This window comes from Onychomys torridus, chromosome 5, assembly GCF_903995425.1.
Source record: "Onychomys torridus chromosome 5, mOncTor1.1, whole genome shotgun sequence".
Taxonomy (NCBI): domain Eukaryota; kingdom Metazoa; phylum Chordata; class Mammalia; order Rodentia; family Cricetidae; genus Onychomys; species Onychomys torridus.
The window spans coordinates 80474925-80498816 of NC_050447.1; the positions used below are offsets into that span (position 1 = coordinate 80474925).

General features: G+C 41.0%; 1 protein-coding gene and 1 pseudogene across 1 annotated transcript in view; both read left to right on the forward strand.

The window, feature by feature from the left end:
• Gpr158 (G protein-coupled receptor 158) overlaps window positions 1–23892 on the forward strand; it is a 356067-nt gene that overhangs the window by 265567 nt on the left and 66608 nt on the right. The gene's annotated exons all lie outside the window — the stretch shown is intronic.
• LOC118583912 lies at window positions 6066–6292 on the forward strand (annotated as a pseudogene).

The window sequence follows — 23892 nt, forward strand, 5'->3', positions numbered from 1 at the left end:
GCCAATCACAGGACACCACAGCCAGTCACAGGACACCACAGCCAATCACAGGACACCACAGCCAATCACAGGACACCACAGCCAATCACAGAGCACCACAACTAGTCACAGGACACCACAGCCAATCACAGGACACCATAGCCAATCACAGGACACCACAGCCAATCACAGGACACCACAGCCAATCACAGGACACCACAGCCAGTCAAAGGACACCACACCCAATCACAGGACACCACAGCCAATCACAGGACACCACAGCCAATCACAGGACACCACAGCCAATCACAGGACACCACAGCCAATCACAGGACACCACAGCCAGTCATAGGACCGTTCATTTCATGACATATATTTCTGAAAATAAGCACTGAAGAGAAGCCACAGAAAATGTCTACAGCAATAAGAGCATTAACTTAATTACACTTTCCATCAGATCATCATCAAGAGTGACTTTCCATGAAGATTCATTAACAGCCATGGAGCTCATGGGACCTATCCTTTAGAAAGTAGGTCGTGACTTCAGCTGATCTCTCTTCCTGAAGGGTAGATTTTCGTCAATCAGTGATCTATCCAAATAGCAAGAGAGCTAAATAAACACATGCACATGTGAGGAAAGAAGGAGGCAATGTTTGAACATCCTCTGTTATTTCTGAAGCATTCAAAGCCAATAGGCTATATATAAGTTAAATCTGTTTCAAAGTACTGTTCACTGAAGTTTTAAAATATAGACAGAATGATATCCCCAAGAATATACTAAATAACAATGGAAGAGCCACACTAATGACTGATCTTGTTTTTATACTGTGAAATGCGTAAAGTAGGATTTTGAAAAACTTATGTAAATGTCTTCTAAAATGTATGCTCATTCCTAAAACACACATACACACACATGCACACATACATATATGTATACACACACACACACACACACACACACAAACACACACACACAATTTTAAAGGAGTTTGTGGAGAAAACTATAGAAAAACAAAGTAGCAAAGATAGTTTCTAAATTAAAACGTAGCAATTTAATATAGAAATTAAAAAGAGAAGAAAATTTAATAGCAAAAAATTGTTAACAAGTAGGTAGTCTCCTGGATATACCTTGTATGGTTTTGTAGTTTCATAGCACGGCCAGTATCATAAAGCAGACTTGGAGCTTGCGGACATAACATCGTCACGTGATTTAGAGCCTGCCTGAGACAAAAGCCACCTGTTTAGCATAGGTGTGCTCCATGCTGAGTACCAGAGTCTCAGGAGACAGCTCTGCTGAGTTTTCAGACTTTGCAATGGCTTTCTAGAGTATTTTCTGAAACAGTCTTCAGTGAGGGCTGACAACACCCCACTAGAATCCACCTACCAAACTCTAGCCAGCACTGCACAAGCATTCATTGTGAGCATGGAGCACTCTCGTGTGCCTTTTTCAGACATTTAGAAATAGCTGCGAGTGTCTGGGACTGTGATTTCCTGCAGCTTAGCTCTTGATGCGTGTCTGTTGAGAAATGTGCTTGCAGCAATCTTCAGCATACATATACATGACAAAAGAAAAAGATTGCATCGTATAAGAGATAGTCCTTCAGAACTCTAAGGATATTACAACAATTATCTGACATGATGATCACTTAGATTATTTTAAGGTAAAGCTGTTGAATCATCAGTATTTTTCTGTTTATAGCAAAGAGGGAAAGGGACAACTCCAAAATTTCTTTGACTTGAAAACATTTTCAAATATTTATAATTTTAGAAGTCTAAGATTCTTGTCTGCATATTATTACCAAGTGCAATTGGTTTGCATGCTTAATAAGGAAGAAATAAGTAAATATAAATTGTATCCCGTGGGATGTGACTAAAATTTCTGATGCAAAGTTCTCTTTAAGTGAGTCTCCGTTGACAGTTGTGTAGCTTGGTCTGTTTAAGGGGCCCCAGAATCAGGCTCTATCCCTGGTGCATGAGCCGGCTTTCTGGAGCCCACTACTTATGGTGGGACACCTTACTCACCCTTGATGCAGGGGAGAGGGGCTTGGTCCTGCCTCAACTGAATGTACCAGGCTCTGCTGACTCCCCATGGGAAGCCTTACCCTTTTGGAAGAGGGGATGGGGTTGTGTGTTGCGGGAAAGGCTGGGGGGGGGACAGGAAGAGGGATGAGAGGGGAATCTGTGGTTGGTATGTAAAACAAATAAAAAAAATTCTTAATTAAAAGAAAGAAATAAAACATGAGTCTCTCTTATTGCAGAAACTTTGTATGGTCAGCTTTCAAAATAATAGCAAACATCTAGCCATTGTCACCTGAATTCTCCTGTCAGGCAAGTAGGGTTAGGTGACACATTTGTGACTATTTGAGCTTTCAACTTCATCACAGTGTTCAGAATTAGATGTGGGGAAGAGTCTTATTAGTTAATGTCTGAATCCTGATAGTGATAAACAAAAAGAATTTGGTTTGGACTAACAACTCAAACATGCTTATGAATGATCCAAAGGAGAATAAAAGATGTACATCTTATATAGTAGTGTATTAGTCCCACTGCTTCTATTATGTAGTAAATCCTTGCGTGTTACTTATTTTAGCATACTACATAAACTGACAAAAAGATGACAGTAATATTGTTTGGTAACTTGGACCAATAAAATGTGAGTATTTGGTTGACACCATCAATTAAGTTTAGCAAAAAAATGGTGTCTTGCTGATGCTGTGAAGGCAATAGAAGAAAACATCCTACAAATAACAACTCATGAGAAATACTGCTGGAATACATTCACCGAGCCACTGTACCCTGCATAGACAAACAGCAGTGTAAGACACTAGTCCTTCCTGGTTACTGAAATTTGAGGCACCCTGGGTGAAAGGAAACAGATGGCCAGAGACCAACTTCCTTGACATTTTCCTTTGATCCTTAGAAATAATCCCTGCACTATCTCCACAGTGCTCAGTTTAATAACCAGTGGTTAGTGGGGGAAGTGGTGAAATCAGAAGATTTGAGGTTTAGTCCTGGTTTGGCTAATCATACATCTTGTGCATGGATTCTCAATCATATATCTTAGTACATGGAGTCTCCATCATATACCTTTTACATGGAGTCTCTGTCATATATCCTGTACATAGAGTCTCCATCATATATATTATACATAGAGTCTCAACCACAACAGAGCTGTGACCCTCTTCTTTGTAACCCTGTTCACAATTACACTAGCTTCCATGCAGTTTTCTTTTGTTTTAGGCATGAGGTAAGGTTAACCTGTCCTGATGAAAACTGAATGTTTTGTGTAATTTACTATAAAAACAGACCTGTGAGTTGTAGCAGGCTAATGAGCAACTTATTACTTAAATACGAGGTTTATTTTTAAGACAGGTTCTTGCCATACTGCCAAGCTGCTCTCAAACACTCAGGCTCAAACAATCCTCTTGCCTCGGTCTGCAGAGTGCTTGAAACTCAGTTATATACTGCCACACTTAGTTCCTACATAAAAATCTAAAACTCACAGAGTCAGGCTATGTATTATTGAAAAATGCATACAAATGGAACAAATGTAGAAAACGCACTGACTAGCATACACCAAATTCATGTGAAGAAGGGAGAAGACGATGAAGGAAAAACTAGGAAGCTTCCACTTGATATACATAAAGTTTTAAATTTTATTTGCAAATGATAAAAATTAAGGTATATTTATAAACTTATGGAGTGTGCACATGCAAAAGTTTATTATTTTCAGTCAATGTCTATCTATTTTTAGACCTCAAAAAACAAAAGCAATAAAAAATAAGTGGCAATAAAGCATAGTATGGGGAGTTGAGCTTGACCTGGAGCCGGCCAAGCGGCCAAGCACCAGAATAGATGATTAAGGCAAGGAGCCAAAAACCAGAGCCAGGGCCTTAAGTGCTTAGTGTGATCAGGAGGCTAATCTGAGGTGAGTACCAGGAAAGCACTGGCATTCCACAGTTCCCTCGTGGGTGGTACAAGGCGGCGCTGAGGTCAGATGGATAAGCATAAGCACTGGGGATTGACTCACCACATAGTTAAGACTGCACAAAATGCTGACCCTCGAAGTCTTTTTAGTTTGGTTTGGTTTTGGTTTTGGTTTTGACTTTTGGTTTTTTCGAGACAGGATTTCTCTGTGTAGTCTTGGTACTTTGTCCTGGAGCTTGCTCTGTAGACCAGGCTCGCCTGGAACTCACAGAGATCCTCCTGGCTCTATCTACCTCCAGAGTGCTGGGATTAAAGGTGTGCGCCACCACTGCCCAGGGACCTTCAAAGCTTTAAGGGCACAGAGCGGATAGAAGGACTAGACATGAGACAGTGATGGCTACTGAACTGACAATGAGGAAAGTCTTCAATATCTTCTGAGTAGGAAACCTCAAGATGGAGATACACCAAGAGCACAGATAGGGATAAAAGCACAATCTGCCAGGGGGCAATAAACTTGGAGGGCAGTGTCCACAATGCATCAGGGCTAGGCTAGGCACCAGGTACGGTAGAGTATGTCACCCCACCAGCCCTGCCTGTGGTTACACCTGAAGAACTTTACCGAGGTTGTCGTCAGGAGCCGGATTCCTTGGATTCTTGGTTTGTTTGCTTTTGGAAATCATATAAGTAATATTCAACTTTATTTTACATCTGGAGGCTTATGATTTCAGTACTTCTGGTGATAAATGAAAAGAGCTGAACAGAAGAGCAGCAAAGAAATACTGTCAACCCTGTCGACCCAGAAAACATCCATAGAATATATCCCTGCAATCAGAAATGCACAACGGCATTAGCTAACAGCACTTCTGTTCAAGATTGTGCTAGAGGGTCTAGCCAGAACAGGCAGACAAAAAACAAACAAACAAACAAAAAAACCCAAGAAGAAAAAAAAAAGCAGTTCTTTTTTCTTTTTTAGAAAGCTAGAAGTAAAACTGTTTTACTCATAGATAAGATAATGTTACATATTGAGACTCCTAAGAAGGAAACTGTGAAGGAAAAAAAAAAACCACCATGAGAAATAACAAGCATGCTCAGCAAGTGTGCAAGATATGTGGTCAGTGTATAAATCACATTTATTTCCATGAACCAGCTGTGGTGGATTGAAGGAAAATGGCCCCCCAAAGAGACTGGTGCTATTAAAATGTGTGGTCTTGTTGGAGGAAGTGTGTCACTGTGGAGGTGGACTTTGAGGTCTCATATGTGCTCCAGATACTGCACAGTGTCTTAGACCACTTCCTGTTGCCTGCAAGATGTAGGACTCTCTGCTACTTCTCCAGCACCATGTCTGCCTGCATATCGCTATGTCCCACCATGATGATAATGGACTGTACTTTTGAACAGTAAGCGAGCCACCCCAATTAAATGTTTTTCCTTTGTAAGAGTTGCCATGATCATGGTGTATCTTCACAGCAATAGAAACCCTAACTAAGACACTAGTTATGGATAGTCCACAAATGAAATCAATAAAATGTTTTCATTTAAAATATTAAACTATTTACAAACAAATTAAGCCCCCCCCCACAAAAAAAACCCTCCACAGTTTAAAAATACACACTGTAAACCATTGAAGGACACCACAGGGCTGTACTAATGTAGTCCATGCTTGTAGAACTTAGGTTTTAATGTCTAGGCTGATCTACAGACTTAGTGCAAGCATATGGAAAGCTCAGTGTTCCTTTTGCTAATATTCACAAGCTCACCCTACAATTTATGTGAACATTCAAGAGGCCCAGTATCTAAACTACTTTGAAAAAGAATAAATTTGGAAGATTTACATTAGCTGCCATTAACCTTGCTACAAAAGTATACGACCCAAAAGAGTGATAGACCATAAGTCAACTGAATAAAATTGAAGAGCCTCAAGAGAAATTCTGACATTTATGATCAATGCATAAGCATATGCGGATAGTTTAATGGAGAAAGAATAGTATATTGACTAAATGGTGCTGGAAGGTTGAAACAACCATGTCCAGAATAATTAAGTTGGACACTTTGTGCACACTGTATAAACACTCTGAAGTAAATGGAAGAATTAAAAGTTGTATAACTCACCATTTCTGTGAGAACCAGGAAGTATGCTGATATAGAGGACATTCACTACCATGAGTTCTGGTGCATTGCCAAAACCTCATATGTGTAGTCTTCTGGCCAAAAGCCTGCAGGTTCACATTGCTGGTGCATTTGTTATGGCCCTGGGAGTTGCCGCTTCCTATTGAGTGTGGCTGAACCCAGAAAGAAGGTGTATGCAGATTTCTATAGGTATTATGACTCCATGAGGGACTTTGAAGAGATGAGGAAGGCTGGTATGAAGTCACAGAGTGGGAAGTGACTTCAGAATGTACAGAATTATTTGAATTGCACTCATTAGAAGTTCATTGCTGACCTGTGTTCCTGAACTAAGAAACATGAATATGTGCGCTAAGGAGAAGTTTACCTCAATAAACAATTGACTATCATATGGACAAAAAAAAAGTTGTATAACTCTTAGGAGGAAATGTAGATATTAATCTTTTTAAGTATGAGTTTGGAAATGATTTCCTTTTTTAATGCAAACCAGAAGTAATAAAAGATAAAATAAACAGGTTGGACTTCATCAAAATGAGAAGAAGAAAAGGAGGAGGAGGAAGAAGAAGAAGAAAAGAAGAAACATGTTGCAAATTATACCATTAAGAAAGTGAAAAGAATTGGGCACATGCCTTTATCCCAGCACTCAGGAGGCAGAAGCAGGTGGATCTCTGTGAGTTTGAGGCCAGCCTGGTCTACAAAGTGAGTTCCAGGATATCCAGGGCTGTTACACAGAGAAACCCATGTTGAAAAACCAAACGAAGAAGAAGAGGAGGTAAAGGAGGTGGGGAGAGGAGGAAGAAAATGAAAAGAGCTGCTGGAGAGATGGCTCAGCAATCAGGAACACTTGCTGCTTCTTCAGAGGACCAGAGTTCAAGTCTTAGTACCCATACTACATGGCTCACAACTGCCTGTTACTCCAGTTTTAGAGTATCTGTCATCCTCTTCTAGACTCTGTTGGTAGCTACATGAACATCACACAAACGCACTCTCTCTCTCTCTCTCTCTCTCTCTCTCTCTCTCTCTCTCTCTCACACACACACACACACACACACACACACACAAGCGTGTGCACACATACACCTTTAACAAATGACAGTGAAAAGAAATAATGTATATGAGAATGTGTACATACCATGTCTGATAAGGAGTGTATATCTAGAATGTATGATGAACATTCACATCCCAGTAAGAAGAGAAACAACCCACTTTAGAAAAGCAAATATATACAGATATATACCACACAATAAACACAGTTAACTGGTAAGCATATGAAAGGATGCTCAGCATTCTTACTCACTAGGGAAATGTTGACCAAACCCACAAAGTTAGTCTATTTAATATCCGTGAAGATGACTATCATAAAAAATGAGCAATAGCAGATTTTGATAAGGAGATAGAAAAATTGGAGAAGTTGCACATTGCTGATGGAAATGTACAGCAGTACAGTACTCCCTAAAACTGCTGGTGATTTCTCAAATTGATAATGTCAAACATAGAGTTACCATATGGCTCAGCAATTGCACTCCTAGGTATAGAACCAAGAAAATGTAAACACATGTTCTCATATAATAAACCTTGAAAGCATTATGCTAAATTAGAGAAAACAATTGCAAGACTGTGACTTGCATTATTCCATTAGATGAATTCTTTCTAATTGATTTATAGAGATAAAAATTACATTAGTGTTTGCCTATGGCAATGGAATGACTGCTCCTCTTTCTGGAGTGTCTTCTGGAGATATTAAAACCTAAAAGTGACTGTGGTGCTGGCTGTGTAACTATGGCATATAGTAGAATATTGAATTGTATTCTTTAAATGAAAATGTGTCATGGCATGCAAATTACATTGTAGCAAAGCCATTTACAAGGTCGTGTAATAATTATGATTCCGGTAGTAGTTGCTTATATTGAATTAACCTTCCAACAGATAATGGTCACAGAAACTGAAAAACATATAAAGCCACAACTAAAACAAACTAGCAAAACAAAACTGGAAACTGACAAAGAGCCAGAAAGTGAAAGGAATTTAATCTCTAAATAAAGGGACAGGAGATATGGGGTCTACAGGGATTCAGTTGATTTATAGAAACAGTTTTTATTTATACAATTCCAATGGTTTGCATGAACATTTTACAGTCAGATCTGTTTCCTTAAGTTTCTAAAAATGGTTACAGTAATTACCAGTTTGTTCCTTTGTTTCTTTCCCCTTCCACCCCCCAACCTTCCCACTGGTAACCCTTACCTATTTGATCCATAGCCTCTAATGTTAGAAGGGTAAATAGTGTTGTAAGCAAGGAGGTTTTCTAACCAGGCACTACAGGTAGGACAGTGTGCCCTGTTAGCATTTAAAAAGCATCAGTCTGTTTGTCTTGAGGTATCAGAACCCAGAGTTGAGCTCTGCTAGGGAAGCTGGAAATGAAGGGAGTGAATTGTGGGAGAGAGAGAGCGAGATCCAGGGGAGAGTATATAGCCATCTGTGCCCAAACACAAGTCAGCTATGCAGTAATTTGCACAGTGGTGAAACTGATGAGAACAGCCACAGAGATGTGAAGAGAATATGCCATCCAAAGGCTCAGGAAAGAGTATTCCAAGAAAATCAGAATGAAAAGGGACTCCCTCCCTACAGATGGGGTTCTAACCTCATTGTAGATGTGCTGGGCCCACTGGACTGCAGAGAAATTTGCCAGGTTTCTCAAGCAGGGCTGGTCCTCAGTGGCCAAGCAGGCAGGAAACACGAGACAAAACCTGCAGCCCAGGTGAGGAAGGTTGATAAACTGGAGGCAGTGGAAACCCACTTAAGAAGCAGGGAACACTTGGCAGGCCCCCAGACTGATGAAAGGTAAGCCACAATTATAATACTAGAGATGCAGCTCAGAGATGAAGACACAAGTAGGAAGAAAGAAATAATTGGGAAACTGATTTAAAAAAAAAAAAAAAAAAACTAGCATGAGGGCCAAAGTGACAGCTGTAAGTTCAGTGCGTGTCATACAGGCATGAGGACCTGAGTTTGATTCCCTAGAACCCACATGGGCATGGGGGCAAATGCTTGTAATCCCAGGGTTGGGAGACAGAGAGAGGTACATCCTTGGGCATTATTGGCTAGCCATCCTAGCCTACTTGGTAAGCTACAGGCCAATGAGAGACCCTGTCTCAACAAACAAAGTGGAAACTGGACAGTGGCTTAGGAATGACAGCTAAGGTTGTCCTCTGACTTCTACACATAGGTTCACACATATGCATGCACACACACACATGGACATTCACACAAACGTATGTGATTCTAGTACAGACCCATACGACTTCAAGAAGTACTAGTGAGGTGGCTGGATGAGATAAGACCTTATCGCATAAGAGACCCAAGTGGTGGAAGGAGAGAACAGTTACTTCCAAGTTGTTCCTTGATCTCCTTCCACATGTAATTTTGAAAAATCATTCTGGTATATGCCTTTAATCTCAGCACTCAGGAGACATGAAGATAGCGGAAGTTAGTGATTTCGAGAGCAGCCTGGTCTACATAGCAAGTTCCAGGCCAGCTAGGGCTACAGAGTGAGACCCTGTCTCAAGAAGATTTTTTTATAGCAAAAAATACTTATATAAAATAGGGGTATTTTATGTAATGACAAAACAGATCACCTAGGAAGCCATGAAAATGCTAAGCATGTGCCCATAACAACGGACTTCAAATGAATAAGATTTAAAAGATAGTAGTATAAAGCTAAAAGAATAGATTAAATATGCATCAGATTAGAGATATTTTACAGCCCTCTATAATAAATAATACAAACACACCAAGAAAATAAACAGTGATGTAGAAGATTTGAAAAAGCTTGGCTCAGCTATAAATTATAGCCCATTATACCTAACATCAGAAGAATGCATATTCTTTTTAAGTATCCATGTAATGTTTACAAAGGCAGCAATCAATCTGTATACCATAAAGTTGAATACCAATAATTTCAGGTACCAATTATAATAAGTACATTCTATTAGTTCAATTAGAACTTAATCAGTAGTCAATAGTATGTTTGGTAGAAAAGCCTCATGTGATTGGAAATTAAACAATTTGTAACATAAAAGTGTTATTGAACTTGGTGAGGTCACAACCTTGTACCCCAAGTCAGGTCCAGCCACCTGTCCTCAATAAGCCAACTGAAAGAGCCAAATAAAAGCAGGAAGCAGGAAAAGGCGTTTTATTCAATGTGGCCACATTGGAAAGAAAGCCAAAGAGATCCATGCCAACTCCTCAAGCCTTCTTCAGGGTCATGAAGTGAGATGAAATATAAACAGAGGACTAAGGATGTGTGCACATCTAAGCATCAGCTCAGGATGTGGTTCTGCCCATCATTAACCCCTCATTGTCTGGTTTTCAGTCTCATCCTGTAGAACTGCATGAAAACTCTTGCCTGGAGACAAGTCTCCGCTCTGGCTGGTTCTTTTTCTTTCTCTCATCATGGTAAAGGCCCATTTCTTTGGTGTCCATTTTTTTAATAGTCAGATAGTCAGATTGAGAGACACAAAGTATTTCTTTAAAGTATCTTAATTTGTGCCAGGACAGTTACAAAATCATAATAGAAGTAAAGACTATGTCAAATAATAAAGAAAATGCAAGGTTTTTAAATTTGTGAGATATGATCAAAGCAGTGTTTTTAGGGGACTGTGTAGAGCTAAATGCTAATGTTAAAAATATGAACTATGATTTTAACTTACAAATTGAGAAAAAGAACAAATTAAACTCAAAATAATTCAAGGAGAAAAGTAAAGATAAGAACATCTTGGAAGTCTACAACTAATAGACGAAACTAAAACCAGGGTGTTTTATCTAACCTGCAGAGTTCATAAATCAAGGAAAAGGGAACATACCAATTGCCAATATTGGGAACAAGTCCTGCAGAGACTGCAAAATGATGAGGCAGCGCGGTAATAAAAACCTCATGCCAGTAAGCCACACAGTGGATATTCAACGAATAAGCTCACCAAACCCAACAGAAGATGAGCTAGAAAATATGAACTCACATCCCATAAATGACATTTATAATTTTAAAACTTCCCAGGAAGAAAACTGTGTTCGATGATTTTGATCACAATGTTACATGCTTAAAGAACAAGGCATTCTTCCATAACTCTTAAAAGCCAGCACAAGGGTAAGCCTTCCCAGCTCTTACCACCACAGCCTGTGAAAGCCGACCTGCATGTGAATGACCTCACCCAGTAAGATCCTAGTGAAGAGAAATTCGGGTTCCCCCCAAAATATTAGCAGATTAAATCTAGAAATACATTAAAGAGATTACACATTGGAGCCATGTTTAAGGTTAATGGCATGTCTTTGAACTACTAATGTGCTTGCCACAATGACAGGATAAGGGAGAAAATTCATATGATACCGCCAATCAGTTCAGAAAAGCATTTGATTGCAAGCAACTTGCATCTATGATTAAAATTAAACTTTCAGTAAAATGACTAAGAGGACCCTTTCTCAGGTGATAGAGTACATCTAGTCATTGAAAGTTTAATTTTAATTAATAGTAAATTAAATTAAATTAATGCTTGGAAATAAATTTATCAAAATTTATGGAAAACATCTATGCTGAAGATATTGCCCATTAAAGAAAATCTAGACAGAGAAGCACATGATAAACTGAATTAATGACTGTAAGTGTTGCTGTAGAACCACTGCCTCTGTGAACCAGAGTCCCGCTGACTCAAGTCGCAGTGCTTGGCAAGCTGACTCAAAGTCATAAGGAGGAGCACAGGGTCCTGATGCTCTAAATCAATACTCAACGAGAATGAAAGCTAGAGAGCTGTACTATCAGATTCTGGAGTTACTCTAAAGCTTAGGACTTCATATGGTGTTAATTGTTCCAAGAGGGGATAAATAGATCGATGGGGCAAAAGAAAGCAACCAGAAGTAGATCCACTCATATCAATTGATTTTTTTTTTCTTTAAAGAAAGATTTCAAGGCATTTCAACGGAGAGAAAACTCCCTATTAATAAATGCCCTTGAAATACCTGGCTAAATGTAGTGGAGGTGGAAAAAGTGACCATCTTGAATCAGGAAAAGGACACATAAATCACTGATCACAAAAGACAAAAATGGATAAATTGGGATTTATGAAAACTAAAGACCCTTGCTGGTCAGAAGCCCTCATTTCAGAAGCCTTCCCTTGCAGAGAGGAAAGGTGGCCTGGATGCAGTCATGGCTCCTCAGGTGTCACCTTATCTTCTCAATGGTTCTTTTAGTAAAGGCTAGAAGTAGAAAATAAAAGCACAGTAGAAGAGTCACTTATACAAAAGCATTAGCTGTAACTGTAAACTATAGTTTCACAATAACTTCCTTGTGAAAATGGAGGGTGCAGTCCCAGGATGCCTGAGACAGCCCACAGGAGAAATTCATTCTTTCAGGGGATTTACTCATTCCTGGCCATTGGCATGATGCTCTCTGAATAGCATCCCCCTGGTTTGTACCCTGGGCCTGCAGCGGGCCACATTTCCCTCTCTCACCAAGGCACACTGATCTATAACCCACATGTATCTTTACTCACTGTTTTCTCACTTTTCCATGATTTTGAGTTAGAAAGGACAAAACCTACCGGCCCTTCTTATCTAACTCCTTTGTAAGACTGCATCACCCACTTGTCGTTCCAGTGGCAACTCCCCAGGGTCAGAGTTCCTGAATGAAACTCTAATGGAAAAATAATATATATGAACCGCTTTGCAACATGCCCAGGGCCCTCTAAATGTGCAGGAGTGTTGTAATGTGAAGCTGGTTACAGCACCAAGAGGGTAGTCATTCCAGCTCAAGGATGGATGCTCTGTTTTACTTTAGTTCTGGGAAGTTCAAGAGCAGCTCCACGTGATATGTAGTGCTACAGTAATTACCAACAGAACAGCCACAGGACTGCACACCTGACTGAACACTGAGAAGGCAGGAGTTCAGGCTGACAGCCCTCTGAAGGACTCAGATTACCTTTGCCCTGTCCATCTGTAGCAAGCACATGACATTGCTAGTGAGACTGCACCAGGGACTGAAGAATAATAGTTTTCAGAATCAAGAAAATGTATCCACATAAGTAAGCACATGCCAGAGAAAAGTCATGTCTAAGGCATTACTTACATTAATTTCTGATACTGATAACACTCTTGGTAGGAAACATATTTTTAGTCAAGACAGGAAACAGACCAAGGATTTGTCTGTAGCCTGTCTCTGACTCCCCCTTTGCAATTCATTTTAGCTTTAGCACCAAGACCTTTCCAACGTGGTGTCAGCTGTCTCTAGTGTCCAGGAGTCTGCCTCCTGGACAGTAGTAAGTTAGGCCCTAAATGTCTTCCCTTCTAGTTCACTTGAGAGTTCAACTGCTCTGTACTCATTCCTTCAAGAACTTATTCTGTCCTGAGTGGCTTCTGACTATTTGTCATTACATTAATCCTTTCAGATGAGTTTCTTTTGGAGACATTTTGAATATATGAAAAAGAAATCTAGTTGTAGACTTTAAGTATTATGGTAAACAACAGCAAAACACTTTTGAGTAATTTGTCCTTTTATTTGAACCTTTAAAATTACACTACTTATATAGCAGACCCAAACATGCTGGCCTTATGTAAAAATTCAAAGGAATGCAGTGGCAGAGTACTTGCTGAGACTCTTGTCTAAGACCTCTTCCTTTTCTTTATGACTTGGGAATGCTCATGTGCCTGCATATATTAGAGCACTTGGTTGGATTTGATGATAACTAAAGGTGAAACACTTTCATATGTCCGTCAATCTATCCATTCATTCAATAAGCATAAATTGAACATACTACCCAGCAGCGTATTTAATGCAATGCAGTATGTTTCTTAATAAATGTGTTTCATAGTAAAGACTGTAGTGGCACAGAGGATCAAGTGGAGAAATATGGCAGCAGGTACCAGGCATGGAGGAAGAAATAGTTGCGCGTTCACATCTCAGACCACAAGCAGGAATCAGAGAAAGCTGACTTGAAATGGCACAAGTCTTTTAGCTCTCGAAACCTACTCCCAGTGGCATACTTCCTCCAGCAAGGCCACACCTCCTAAACCTCCCCAAAGAGTGTCACCAACTGGGGACCAGGTATTCGAATATCTGAACCTATAGGGACCATTCTTTCTCAGATAGGCAAAGAGTTCTGGAAACCAATTATGTTTTCATTTGGAACTATAAAAAGCAGTATGGTTAGAACATGGATGTGTGTTACTTGGTGCTAGAAGAGAGAACTAATAAAGCATAGTAAGGACTTATAAGAAGACCAACTTGTTGGCTATTATAAGCAATGTAAACTTAATTGAATAAAATGTATCTAATCAGGAGTAAATATTATGATATTTTTATTTTGTGTTAAAAAATACTCTTAAATATGGAGAGTACACTGGTAGGCTCATGTGGCTAACAGATATTAATGACCTACTATGTTCCAGGTCCTGTGAATCAGACAGAAAAATAAACCTCCAGCCCCATGCAGGATAGGTTTAATTTGTACCCCCAAGAAACACCAGATAAGAGAAGTACAAAGTTCAAAAGATTATTACTAAAGCAATACACTACAGTAAATTCCATATAGATCATGAAACTAGTGTTTCCTGGGAAAGATTTAGAAACCTCTCTGACCCCTGAGATATTTTACCTCATCTTGAAGGATAAATAGAGTGGGCTTCCAAGTCTGATGGAACAGCAAAGCTTTATCAAAAAAGAAAACCTGGCAAGTCTAAAGATAGTATGACAGGGTTGGGCTTGGGTGCCGCAGGGCAGGGTTCGTTGTGGCAGGGCAGGGGCTTATGTGCAGCAAGGGGGGCTTGGGTATAGCAGGGTGAGGTTTGGATGCATCAAGGATGGTTGGGTACAGTAGGTGGGGTTGGGTGTAGTAGGTGGGGTCAGATTCAGTAGGTGGGATTGGTACAGTAGGTGGGGTTGGGTACAGCAGGTGGGATTGGGTACAGTAGGTGGAGTTGGGTGCAGGAAGTGGGGTTGAGTGTGGCAGGGGCTGAGTCTGAGGGTCAGAATCTGAATGGTTGGTTCACACTGAACCACATGGGATTCATTTACCACCTGAGCTGAAAGCACCAGAGGAGGATGGGATATCTGGGTAGTCATTTATTCTCAAATGGTTGCAGAAAAGGGAAATTTATGCTGGCCTTGAAATTTTTCTGTAATCTTTAGATTGTTTTGAAGTATAAATGGGAGAAATCCATCTTCTAAGCATAGGAAGCCTGAGAGGAATAGATGTTTGGTAATGAATTGATGGGGGAGAAGAAAATGTGAATTTGTGCTGGGGTTCAGCGGATGCCATAGAACACACACAATGTAAGCTCCGTGCCAGTGTGAGGGGGTTCAGCGTCTTCTGTCTGGCTTGGCGCTCTAGGGGGAGGACTCCTGCCTTATTTTTCTCAATGCTGAAACCAAACACCTGGCAGAGCAACTTAAAGAAGAAAGAAAGGGTTTGTTTGGGGTTGGAATTTAGGGTTCTATAGTCCAGGACAACTTGCAGCTGTGGAGACTGGTGGCTAGATACTTGGGTCGTGATCGTGAAGCAGAGAGCCCAAGCTGCAAGCAGGCCCAGGCCAGGACTCTCATGACCCACCCCTCCTGACCTCTATCTGTCCTGAAGGCCCCGTGTCCTAAAAGTTACATAACTGCCCACACAGCACCACCAGCTGGGAACCAAGTGGCCAAATACAGGAGTCTGTGGGGACATTTCACCACAGTCAATGGACAGAAGTGGGATGATACCTGAAGCAGAAATGGGATACCTGAGGCCAGAGAGGCTTTGGGACTCTCAACCATGGACTCAGATAAAGCAGAGAAGGAAGGAAATCCATCAGGGAACAGACACAGCTAGTGTGCAAAGACAAAGAAATCTATCAAGGGGCTGAATATCTTGATTTAATTAAGCATGGGGCAGTTGAAATTAAGGCATGAAGAAAAGCAGGGGTGGAGTGTGACCTGCTGTGTGTGAGAAAGAGATTTCAATGACAGGACTTTTCCGGTAGTGTTAGGATCTGAGGCGTGGCAGAGCGGTCACATCTAAACCTGAGGAAGAGGGTAAAGTAGGGTAAGGTGTGGAGGAACCATCAAGCGAGGGTGCATGGCAGAGGAAAGAGCAGGAGCTGAAGGAGGGAGGTGTGGAAGGGCAGGCCCTTGGGCCTGCGATGACAGCGATGTGGAAGGACTGGGCTTTTGATGAAACTCAATATAGAGAGGAAGAACATTTCTCTAAATGTGTCTAATTACCTGGCTCATCTGGTCTTGAAACCCTTAAACTGAAGGACACCTGCTATGCTGGTCAGTTTCTGTTGCCAACTTGACGCAGTGGTAGAATCACCTGGGCAGAGGGGACCTTCACTGAGGAATTTTCCAGGTCAGATTGGCCTGTGACCAGGTCTGTGAGAGAATGTCTTGATTGATGTGGGAGGACCCAGGCCACTGTGAGCACCACCGTCCATACACAGACGGCCCTGTGCTGTCTAAGAAAGCTTGATGAGGGAGCCAGAAGCAGCGTTCCTGCCTCCAGTTTGCTGCCTTGAGTTCCTGTCCTGACTTCCCTCAACGATGGACTGTAAACTGGAAGTATAAGATGAAATAAACCCCTTCCTCTGCCCAGTTGCTCTGTGTTCATGGTGCTTATCACAGCAACAGAAATCCAACTGGAATATCTACTGATTTGACTCTTGACAATAAGCCAACTCTACTTTTTTGTGACCAGACAATCTCTATTACAAAAACAAAACAAACAAACAAACAAAAAAACAAAACAAAACAAAAAAGGTAATTTAGGAAAGTTCCACCTCTGAATGGGCTAAGGTGTCCTAGTGGTCAAATCATTTACCCTAAGAATCTCAAGTAAGGAAATAAGAAAGCCAGGTGTATAATGAAACAGTAAAAGCATGTATGTGTTGGTCTCTATTAGTACAGTGCTCATCTGTTAAAAAAAGAACCCTTCTCCAAAAAACAGCAGGAGGATTAGAAATCTACTGAGAACACCCATTTGTCGCTGTCTCCTGAGGAATTCTGCAGAATTCTATGGTGAGCCCCTTTGATTCGAAGCTGAGTAATAAGGGCATGCCATCTCAGATGGGATGAGAAGTGAGTCAGGCTGAGGTGATGGGCAGAGAACACCCTGTCAGAGGATTTTTGATGTTATTTATGTTACTTACTGTTAGAGTGAAATTGTAAGGATATGCAGAATCACCCATTGTTCCCTTTGAATGAGAATATAAAGGATTTATCCCAGTAGAGACTAAGAGATACATACAGGGATGAGGGGATAATTATATTACTTTAGCTCTTATAGCCATTTCTTCCATGAGAGAAGACCACTAGTTCTGGTTCTGAATGGGGGAGGAGAGGGCAGAATAAATATGAAAGGTTATATATTTAGTAAGCTGCCGAGCAGGTCATTGTGTCTCCAAATCCTCCAGTCTCTTTGGTGTCCCACCTGATCTCCTGAGAAGCTGAACCCACTGCATAGATAGCAAAACCCACTGCAGGCATTCAAGCATTTGCCTGTAAAGTGCATATCCTTCTGCCACCTCTCTGGCTTGCTTGCACTACCCAGTGCAGTACTAGTGCTGTGTGAGTTCCTGTGATGCCCAACTCCAGGTTGCTTGCACTACCCAGTTCAATACTAGTGCTGTTTGAGTTCCTGTGATGCCCAACTCCAGGTTGCTTGTACTACCCAGTTCAATACTAGATGAGAGGAGCAGTCACATGTTCAGTGCAGATGTTTCCTGGTTTTTATTTTGTGATAACAGGACAGAAAGGTGGGGCCCCAAGCATCCAAGGAGAGACTTGACCACCACGGAGTTTCATCCTGGGCCCAGGCACAGTTATCTTTTACAGAATGTCCAATCAGCAATTGACTATGCAGGGTCACCCACATCTTCTTATTTCTTTCCAGAGCTTTGATTACTATGTTTGCAGTGATCATATCCCATAGAGGGAGACTTGAGCTAAAGGGCCCTTCTGAGCCTCATTTGTGAGTGTGGTTTGCATGGTTGCAATTTTAGGCTTCAGTTTAAACTGTGATCTATGGGGCCTATTATTTTATGGTTTGCAATTTTTTTTCAGTCAATTAGGGAGGAGAATCACTGATAAGAGTCTTCGGACTGTGAACAAGAAGATTTTTGTTTGTTTGTTTTTCCTCCTATAAATGGGTTATTTGAGGCTCAGTGAAAAAGAAGAGAAGCTATATATTAAACTAAGCATTTGGGCCACTGCTGGGGACAAGCCTTTCTAGGGATCAGGGAGGGTTCCTCAATTGACCACAGGCTTTGTATTGGTGAAATTATTAAGGCCACTCCACGTAGTTAAAAGGGAGGTTTATTTTGTGGGGTAACTTACAATTGAAGGGGTAGGTTGTAGGGTCTGGCAAAGGTATAGGGTAGTCCAGCAGTGTTCTCTGGAGAACTCTGTTCAGTCTACCTCCAGCGTCCAGGGTCCCGAAACCAAGAAAGAGACCTCCTCCCGATCCTTGGTCTTCTGCTTCCTCCTCTGTCCTGACTTGTGGGCGTGACCATTACCGAAGCCTCAATGGGGGTTGGAACTTCCAGGCCAATGCTGGGATGGCTTCCCACTACAGCTTTGTGTATTCCATTCAGGATTTTAAAACAACTTCTGCTATTTTGTGTAATGCTTTTATTTTATATTGTGTCTGTTCATCAATTCCTCCCTTCTCACCTGGTACAGGTTGGCTCTTTTTCTATGATTTTGGTTCCCCTTTTGTATATTGAAGTCTGAGGTTCTTAACATGTGCTGGTTTCTCTTACATCATTTTCTCTAATCCCAGCACCAACGTCTCTTGGTAGGTATTAAATGTGGTACATCTCTATGTTGCTCTCTGATCCCAAGTCCTTAAAAAATACCATCTGTAAGTCACTTTAAGAGTCAGATATTTATAGAGACTATAATGAAGCAATGAAGTAATTGGAAATCCATTCATGTATTTGTGTGTGTGTGTGTGTGTGTGTGTGTGTGTGTGTGTGTGTGCATGTACACATATGTACCATAGAGTAGCTAAAGGTAAACATCAGATGTTTTCTTCTGTGGCTTTCCATCTTATTCTTTGGCACATAGTCTCTCATAAAACCTGGAACTTGCTGATGTTGCTAGACTGGCTGCAGCCAGAAAGCCTCAGGGATCAGCCTCCTCTGACTCCCCAGCACGGAGGTAACAGATGTGCACCTACCACTCCTAGCTTCTAATCGGTGTTGGGGATTAAACTCAGATCCTGACAGTTATAGGCACTTTCCTAGCCAAGCCATCTCCACAGCCCCTTTTCATACATTTGAAAACTCCTTTATTTAAAGGAGACACATCCTCATGGAGGTGGGAGGGAGTACCAAAGCATACAATTTTAGGACTAGAAATCCATTTCTCCCTCCTCGACTCTTCAATGCTCCAATCACATACTGCAAAACAGCCTTAATAGTTCATTGACTATGCATCCAAATGTTCCTCTTAACAGACTACAGACAGTCAGGCTATTCTCTGAAACATGTTATCATTTGACAGTTTCTTTTCAGGGTGTTTTCACAGGAACAGACCAGTCTGATCTTCTTAATTATTTTAAGTCCCATGATTTTCTATTGTGTGGCAGTAATAAAGATGACTTGACTCTGCCCTCCATCTGTGAAGAATACTTTCTCTTGAAAACACTGTTCCCGTGAATATTCTTGGACAGACATCTTTGCATATTTTATAATGAATTTGTATGTAGGGCAGTTTTACAGAAATAGAATCCCTACTGCATTTTGTACTTCTTTCTCCTCACTCTTCCCAGGCCTTCTGAGCCTTGGCTCTACACAGTCTGCTAGATTGGCTTCTGGTCTATGAAATAGCCCCTGCTGTCCCTAACCCCAATGAACTTCAAATGACCCATGGATCCTCAAGAAATAAAGGAGGAGAGGTTGACTTCATCAGTCAGGCCCTATTGAATCCAAAGTTTCCTGGACTTCCTAGTGTTTTACAACCAATGTAGGGGCTGGGAAGATGGCACGATGACTAAGAGCTCTTACTGTTCTTGTAGAGGACCCGCCTATAGTTTCCAGCACCCACATGTGGCTCACAACTGTCTGTAACTTCAGTTCTTGGGGATCTGATGCCCTCTTCTGGCTTCCATGGGCTCTTGCATACACATGGTGCACACAAACTCATGCAAGCATATATCCATCCATACAGACAAAAAGCAAGCAAACCAAACAAGAACAACCATTGTAGATGGAGCTGAGGTCCAGAGTTGAAGATCACTGAGATGGTTCCTGGATTCTCAGTCTTCAGACAACTGTGGGTACATCTCTCCAACTCTAAAGTTCTGGATCTGAAGTAGTGGTCATTTTTACAGTTTCTTTTCATGAGTTATTTCAGTTTGTTTTTAACACTCACTCACCCAATTTATTAACTGCATTCTTTATCATCATATTTTTCATTTGATCTTCTTGAAAAAATATTTTTCCACATAAATAATGTTATGATTTTCAACTCATTTGTTAGGTACTTTGAACCTTTGTTACGTCATCAGGCATTCTAAAACACCCAGCTTCCATTGAAGGCCACCTCATTTTGTGTTCTGTCTTTCCTCAGTAATGAGAGACTAAAATGGTGCTGAAGTGCCAGTGAGTTTAAGACACAGCTCTGCCATCTTCTAGCTGCATGACTCTGTGGACATAAATCCCCTCTGCATTCCCATAAGTAAAGTGAGAACAACCTCCCTATCAGTTATCTGTCCATTACTACATCACAGTACCTGAAACAATCAACTTGTAAACATGAGAGGTTTATTTGATCTGATAGTTCAGGCACTTTCAGTCCATGGTTGGGTGGCTCTGGAAATTTTGGACATGTGATGGGGCAGCATATTAACAGCATAGACTTTCAGCAAAGCAAAGGCACCCACTTCGTGGCCTGGACTTGAAAGACAAAGGAAGAAGTGCACCTGGAGTCCCACTGTTCCTTCCTGGCTCTTAGAGACCTTCCACTAGCTCCACCTCTTGGTGTTCCTTCCACCTCCCAATAGCACCAAGCTGGGGGCTAACCCTGTAATACATGGGTCCCTGGAGAAACGTCCAAATCCAAGCTATAGCATTCTGACATTGGCCTCTACAGGCCCATGCTCATCTTGTAACATCAAATGCATTTAGAGTCAGCATTCCTTCTTAAGGGCGCTACTGTTTCTCAAAAGTGCAAGTTCAAAGTCTTCTCTGTGATTCTAGACAAACTCAGCTGTGGATCCTTAAAAGAACAAGTTATATACTTTCTACTTACTATGGAGTAAACAGTCTTATTTCAAAAGAAATGAGTAGGCAAATAAAAACCTTGAAGACAATGGGGCAAACATTACACCTTCCCACCCCCATGTCTGACACCAAGGGCGTACCAGTTTCCAGTCAGTTAAATGCATCAGTATTGAGAAAACATAACTTCTACAACAGATTTCCAAAGGTACAACTTCCATTTTGCTGGCATTTTGAAGTAAGATGACAAACTAAGAGGGTCTACCTGCGGAGGAACTGAGAGCAGCCACCAACCAAAGCCAGGATGGAGATCCTCCTTGACCCAGGCAACTGAACCCCAGTAACAACCCTATGTGTATAGAAGTTATCATCTCCCCCTTGAGCCTTCAGATGGAATCTAGTCATGAGCAGGGTGTGAATGCACACATGTAAAGGACTCTGAAGCTGGCAGGATCTGGATTCTGACTGGTTGAAGATAAGACTAAGCTAAGTGAGTGATGTTTAAGCTGATGAGCTTATAGTAACCAATCATACACAGATAAGTAACAAACCTGCCTAGGCTCCCTGCCTTTATCCATCATATTGATTGCTCTTCTTCTTTAAAGATTCATGGTCTGTTTGCCTTCTCTACTTCTTTCCCTTTACCTACTTACTCTACTCTACAAGATTCAGTGTCATCTCTGTTGGTATTTGAAGATACATACCATTGAGAAGACTCAGTTGTTATTTGCAATGTGGCAAATATCAAGAATGATTCCTGCTGGGTGGTGGTGGCACACACCTTTAATCCCAGCATTGGGGAGGCAGAGACAGGCAGATCTCTGTGAGTTTGAGGCCACCTGGTCTACAAAGCAAATTCCAGGACACTGGCTGTTACACATAGAAACCCTGTTGTGTGTGTGTGTGTGTGAGTGTGAGAGAGAGAGAGAGAGAGAGAGAGAGAGAGAGAGAGAGAGAGAGAGAGGATGTACGTTGGTTATAGAGCTGGTGCTCCTCAGTCCCTCTGAGTTATTAAATGCTTCTGTAGCACTACACCTTCATTGAGCTGCTGAGGAAACCAGGCGAGCTGAGGAGCTTTGCTTCACCAGTGATGGAGCCTGGACTGGCCTTGCCCACTTTGTTTTATCAACCAAAGCACGCTGCAGTCCCCATCTTCTAACTTGTGTATTTGCACAACTTAAAAATAGTTCTTGTTCTGTTCAACCTATTCTGATTCCTGGTGGTAGCTAATTTGTTGAGTGCATTGTATTTGTATTTAGTTCTAAACCAGGTGTATCACTGTGGCAGCAATCCAAACAACTCTCTTACAGATGTCTGCATTCAGGACAGAGCAGTGCACAGTCGGCCTCCAGGTTTGCAATGGCCTTCCAGCAGAGTGAAGTGGGCAATCTTGTGCTGTGTTAGTCCATGATAAAGGCAACAAATCCCAAACCAGTAAAGCTCTGATAGTGTTCTGAGCTCATTTGTTCCCAAACTGTATGTTTCCCAAGAGAGATATTTTTACCTCCCTGACAAGTATTTTAGCTCACAGATAAACCGCATTTTTGAGTCATTTTAAGAGAGGCTTCAAAACTTTACAATTATGTTTCGATTAGTGTGAGAACTGAATCAAAAGAGGGGTAACTACATTTGGTAAAGGAAGCAAGCACTCAATGGCAAAGCACCTTTCAGTCTCATCTGCTGAAACCCACTTTGCTTTTTAATGAGACCTTTCCAGGTCTCTCAGGGACAGGAATGTTCCAAAAGGATTGTTCCCAATCCTCTTCATGGCAGAGATACAAGACACTTACAAGGACATTGCTTCTCTCCCAGAATGCACCCTTTCCTGAATGTAATTTAATGTTCTCTGGCAGAATATAGTTGTGGTGAGTCTAAAGTAGTTATTGACAGGTACTCAAAGCACCCATACTGGTTGTACAGTACACGGGCTACACAATCACACTGGGAAGCCCCCAACCAAAGCAAACCCATTCCCAGGAATTATCTTATTGACTCTATTTCTGTCCTTTTAAAGGACTCAGTTACTTTATCTACTTCAGCCTTGATATGTGGGGACTGACAAAATCATTTCATTCTTAAAGTTTGAGGTCTTACACTTTTTCAGCATTATCCTGATATAAATACATTATTTACCATCCACTGAGCACTGACAATCAATGTTGGTTAGTTATTTTAGATTAACTTTTTCTCTGATTATATTTACCTTGTAAACTGCTGATGTGTGGATGCATAACTAACAATATGACCACTGTATCACTGCCAACACTAAACCTTGTAAGATATGTATAGACATACATTTACACATGCAATTGTGTATTTATATTGTCATAAAGTAGTGCTTTCTTACCAAAAAATTTTCATACAATATATTCCTTTAAAATTTTTATTCTTGAGATTATAATTATAACACTTCTCCGTTTCCTTCTTTCTCTCTGTCCAAATCGTCCCATAATCTCCTCTCTAGTCACCTTCAAATTCATGACCTCTTTTTTCATTAATTGTTATTGCATTTATATATGTATATACATATATATTCTTAAGTAAAACATGATCAGTTTGTATAATGTTACTTACATGTGTGTGACCAGGGCTGATCATTTGGCATTGGATAACCAACTGGTCTAC